The 5,284-nt window shown below is 46.1% G+C and overlaps 1 protein-coding gene across 1 annotated transcript in view; it reads right to left on the bottom strand.

Moving 5' to 3' along the window:
• WRAP53 (WD repeat containing antisense to TP53) overlaps positions 1-5,284 on the bottom strand; it is a 17,363-nt gene that overhangs the window by 3,116 nt on the left and 8,963 nt on the right. The window lies entirely within an intron of this gene.

Below are 5,284 nucleotides of genomic sequence, written 5' to 3'. Positions count from 1 at the left end.
CTCCCAGCCACCACAACCTCGACCTGCTGGGCTCCGGTGATCCTTCTACCTCAGCCTTCCAAGTAGCTGTAACTACAGGTGCACACTACCACACCCAAATAATTTTTTGATTTATTGTAGAGATGAGGGCTCGCCAAGTTGCCTAGGCGGGTCTCGAACCCACGGGCTCAGGCAATCCACTCACCTCAGCCTCCCAAAGTGCGGGATTACAGGCTGAGCCACTGAGCCCAGCTCTACAGTAAATCAAAAAATTAGCCAGGTGTGATAGTGCGCACCTGTAGTTCCAGCTGTAGCTTCAACTTCTTGGAAGGCTGAAGCGGAAGGATCGCCTGAGCCCAGCAGGTCAAAGTTGCGGTGGCCGTGAGCGTGCCACTGCACTCCAGCCTAGACGACAGAGTGAGACTCCAACTCAAAAAATATATATATTATTAAAACAGTTCAAACACACAAAGAAATATTTTTTTAAAAATCCAGCCAGACATGGTGGCTCTTGCCTATAATCCCAGCACTTTCAGAGGTCGAGGTGAGAGGACTGTCTGAGCCCACAGGTTCAAAACCAGCCTGGGCAACTTGGGGAGACCTCATCTCTACAATAAATCAAAAAATTAGCCGGCATGCTGGCATGTACCTGTATTTCCAGCTACTTGAAAGGCTAAGGTGGAAGGATTGCCTGAGCTAGGCGGAAGGATTGCCTGAGCTCAGCAGGTCGAGGCTGTGGTGGCCGGAAGCATGGCACTGCACTCCAGCCTGAGTGACAGAGTGAGACTCCTACTCAAAAAATAATAATAATAACAATCCTGGCCAGGCACAGTGGCTCACACCTGTAATCCCAGCACTTTGGAAGGCCGAGGAAGGAGGATTGCTTGAGCCCAGGAGTTGAGACTAACCTAGACAACATTGTACAACCTCATCTCTACAAAATTTAAAAATTTTTTTTATTATAGATATGCGGGGTACAAGTCAGGATTAGTTACACAAGCAGGCTTTGTGAAAATGAAGTCTGGACTTCCAACTGGCCCTCACTTCCCCTGGTTTAGGACCAGGAACCCTTTGTGATGCTACATGCCCCCTCCTTTTCTCTCTCTCCTGGCAGCGCCCATGGACTGCTGATCCCTCACTTGTGCTTTTGTGATTAACATTCAGGTTCCATTTATGAGTGAGAACATTCAGTATACAAAATTTTTTAAAAATTAACTGGACATGGTGGAGCACAACTATTAGGAGGCTGAGGTGGAAGGATTTCCTGAGCCCAGGAGGTCAAGGCTGTGGTGAGCTATGATCATGTCACTGCATTCCAGACTGAATGACAGAATGAGAACCCAACGCAAAAAAAAAAAAAAACCCAACTCTGTGACCCCCTCCACTCAGCTAAGGAAAAATATATTGTGTTAAAACTTCTTTCCTAATAGAAACTCTCCCTCAAAGATAAACACTATCCTGAATTTATCATCATGCATTTCTTTTCTTTTCTTTTTTTTTTTTTTGAGTCAGAGTCTTACTCTGTCGCCCAGGCTGGAGTGCAGTGGCATACTCCCGGCCACTACAGTCTTGACCTGCTGGGCTCAGGCGATCCATCCACCTCAGCCTTCCAAGTAGCTGGAACTATAGGCATGTCCCACCATGCCTGGCTAATTTTTTGATTTATGGTAGAAACAAGGTCTCACCAAGTTGCCCAAGCTGGTCTTGAACCCTGGGGCTCAGGCAATCCTCTCGCCTCTGCCTCCCAAAGTGCTGGGATTACAGGCATGAGCCATTTTCCTGGGCAAAAATTATGAAAAGGGATGCCTAATAAACATAGAGTAAAATGTCTAACCTTACAGTAATAATGGAAATTTATATTTATGCTACAATGAAATACCATTTCACAGCCTTCAATTGAGAAAACATTAAAAGTCTGGCGCTACCAAGAGGATAAGGAGTAACAGGAACTTTTACATGCTGCTGCAGAGAGAGTCAACTGGGATGAGCACTTTGGGGGGAAAAAGTTGGCATTACAGTATCTCATAGAGTCACAAAGTGTAGAGAATAGAGACCAGTAATTTTACTCCTCAGCAGAAACTAGAGAAACCCTTCCACATGTATACAGAATGTTAAGCACACTAGCCCTAAAATAGGAAAACATCAATGACTGTCAGTAGAAGGATAGATCAGTCTGGATATATTCATGAGTAGAGTACTATACAACAGTGAAAATGTATGAAATAGAGCAGAAATGTATCACGTCGTTAAAGCTCAACCTCACAGAGGGATGTATATATAATACCATTACTATTAAGTCTGAAGACATGCAAGACAATGCTAGATACTGTTTTTTCCTGTATGAATATATTCCTAAAGAAATACCTGATGAGCTGCCCATCCATTCTCTATGCTTGCAGCCACATCAAGGCTCCAGGGATCTTGTTAAGTGGGAATTCTGTACAGTGTCACTCTCTTGCATAAAATATTTCAGTGACTTCACGTAGCCCTCCATATAAAACCCAATCTCCTTCCAAAGGCTTCTATTACCACATTCCTACCCCCAACCTACCTCTCAAGGCTCAGTTCTATCTATTCACTCCCTTAAAATCTCTGTGTCCCACCATTTGACTCTCAGTTCCCAGAGGTGCCAACAAGCCACACTTTCAACCTGCAGGCTTTCACAGGTACTAGGCTCCAAGGCTGGAATATTCTTCCTTCATTTCCCCCAACAACTCCTCCTAATCATCCTTCAGGTCTCTTAGATGTTTCTTCCTCTGGGAATGTTTCCCTCCAGCCTAACTCCCTCAAGCTGGGCAAGGTGCCCCTGCTTCACGGTCCTATAGCCCTCGATGCTCCTCACTCTGTGTCGTACCTTCTGAGAAGGGAGGAATCATGTCTGCCTTCTTCTCCACTGCTTCTCCAATACCTAGTGCATAATCAACAGTCAATAAATACTGTTTTAGTGAGCGGATGGAGGTGGAAGACTGTTTCAACATAAGGCCCAAAATAATAGGACCTTGAATTAAAGTAGAGGCAGTGAAGTGGACAGAATTGGATGGAACAGAAAGATTAGTTGAACTTGATGGGATCTGGAAATTAATTGGATGTAAGAGATTAGAAAAGGAAGATTAAAGGATGAGACCCTGGCTTCCAGCTTGGATACCTAAGGCCACCAAAAACGATAGAAGGAATTCCAGAAAGCTCTGTGAAATAAGCTCTGTGGAATAAGACTTCCAGAGAGTTCTGTGAAAAGGCAGAGAAGGGAGGAACTGAGAAACTATGTTGGAAAGACCCAGTACACATAGGTATGTGGAAATACCCAAAAACTTCCTTCCCCAATTTGCCAACCTGTATACACTTTATCTATTTACAAATGCTAAACTTGCAGACATTAAAAATGAAAATATGTAATGAATGAAGTTGTGATAGAACCCATAAACGAACAGCAGTTTTTTAAAAGGCACGAAAAGGCCAGACTCAAGCCTGTAATCCCGGCACTTTGGGAGACCGGGGCGAGAGAATTGCCTTGAGCTCAGGAGTTTGAGACCAACCTGGGCAACGTGGTGGGAACTTGTCTCTTCAAAAAATGAAAAAATATAGCCGGGCTCGGTGGCTCAGCCTGTAATCCCGCGCCTTTGGGAGGCTGAGGTGAGTGGATTGCCTGAGTCCGTGGGTTCGAGACCTGCCTGGGCAGGTGAGACCTCATCTTTACAATAAATCAAAAAATTAGCCGGGCATGGTAGCGCGCACCTGTAATTCCGGCTACTCGGAAGGCTGAGGCATAAGGATCACCGGAGCCCAGCAGGTCGAGGCTGCGGTGGCCAGGAGCAGCCACTGCACTCCAGTCTGGGCGACAGAGTGAGACTCCAACTCAAAAAAAAAAAAAAAGAAAAAAGAAAAAATAAGCCGGGTGTGGTAGCGCACACCTATATAATTCCAGTTACTTGAAAGGTTGAGGTGGAAGAATCGCCTGAGCCCAGCAGGTGGAGGCTCCAGTGACCGTGAGCGTACCATTGCACTCCAGCCCGAGCCACAGAGTGAGACTCCAACTCAAAAAAAAAAAAAAGGCAAGAAAAGCATTTTTTTTCAGTTGGAGTCACACTCTGTCGCCCAGACTGGAATACAGTTGCATGTTCCCAGCCACCGCAGCCTCAATCTGCTGGGGTCCGGTGATCCTTCCGCCTCAGCCTTCTAAGTAGTCGGAACTACAGGCGTGCGCTACCACGCCTGGCTAATTTTTTTGATTTACCATAGAAACGAGGTTGATTTATCGTAGAAACAAGTTGCCTGGGTGGGTCTCAAACCCACAGGCTGAGGCAATCCACTCACCTAAGCCTCCCAACGTGCTGGGATTACAGGCTGAGTCACTGAGCTCGGCCACAAAAAGCTTTTGAAAACAAATTAACTAACTTTATCACAAGCCATTTTTAAAAATACTGATACTGTCTGACCTAGAGTATTTCCTTTCTTTCTTTCTTTCTTTTTTGGAGTCTCACTCTGTCACACAGATTGGAGTGCAGTGGCATGCTCACAGCCACTGCAGCCTCGACCTGTTGGACTCAGGTGATCGTTCTGCCTCAGCCTTCAAAGTAGCTGGAACCACAGGCATGTGCCATCATGCCTGGCTGATTTTTTTATTTATTGTAAACATGAGGTTTCGCTATGTTGCTCAGGCTGGTCTCAAACCCCTGAGCTCAGGTAACCCTCTCACCTCCACCCCCCAAAGTGCTGGGATTATAGGCATGAGCCACTGTGCCCAGATTTTTTTTTTTTTTTTTTTTTTTTTTTTTAAGTAGGAGTCTCACTCTGTTGCCCAGGCTGGAGTGCAGCAGCACACTCATGGTTACTGTAGCCTTGATATGCTGTGCTCGGGCAATCCCTCCACCTCACCCTTCCAAGTAGCTGGAACTACAGGTGTGCTCCACCATGCCCAGCTAATTCTTTTTTTTTTAGTTGTAGAGATGAGAGCTCACCAATTTGCTCAGGCTGTTCTAGAACCCCTGGGCTTAGGCAGTCCTCTTGCCTCTGCCTCCCAAAGTGCTGGGATTAAGGGCACAAATTATCAAACCCAGCAGATCCAGGGTTTTTCTTACGCAAAATTTCTCTTAAGAAAAAAATTTCAGCCGGGCTCGGTGGCTCAGCCTGTAATCCCGCACCTTTGGGAGGCTGAGGTGAGTGGATTGCCTGAGCCCCAGGTTTGAGACCCACCTGGGCAGCAAGACCTCATCTCTACAATAAATTAAAAAATCAGCCGGGCGTGGTTGCGTGCGCCTGTAATTCCAGCTACTTGGAAGGCTGAGGCGGAAGGATCGCCGGAGCCCAG

The sequence above is a fragment of the Carlito syrichta genome, unplaced genomic scaffold (assembly GCF_000164805.1).
Source record: "Carlito syrichta isolate Samal-C Ts95f unplaced genomic scaffold, Tarsius_syrichta-2.0.1 Scaffold305688, whole genome shotgun sequence".
Taxonomy (NCBI): domain Eukaryota; kingdom Metazoa; phylum Chordata; class Mammalia; order Primates; family Tarsiidae; genus Carlito; species Carlito syrichta.
The sequence above is the reverse complement of the archived record's forward strand: the minus strand, read 5'-3'. Positions and strand labels throughout refer to the sequence as shown.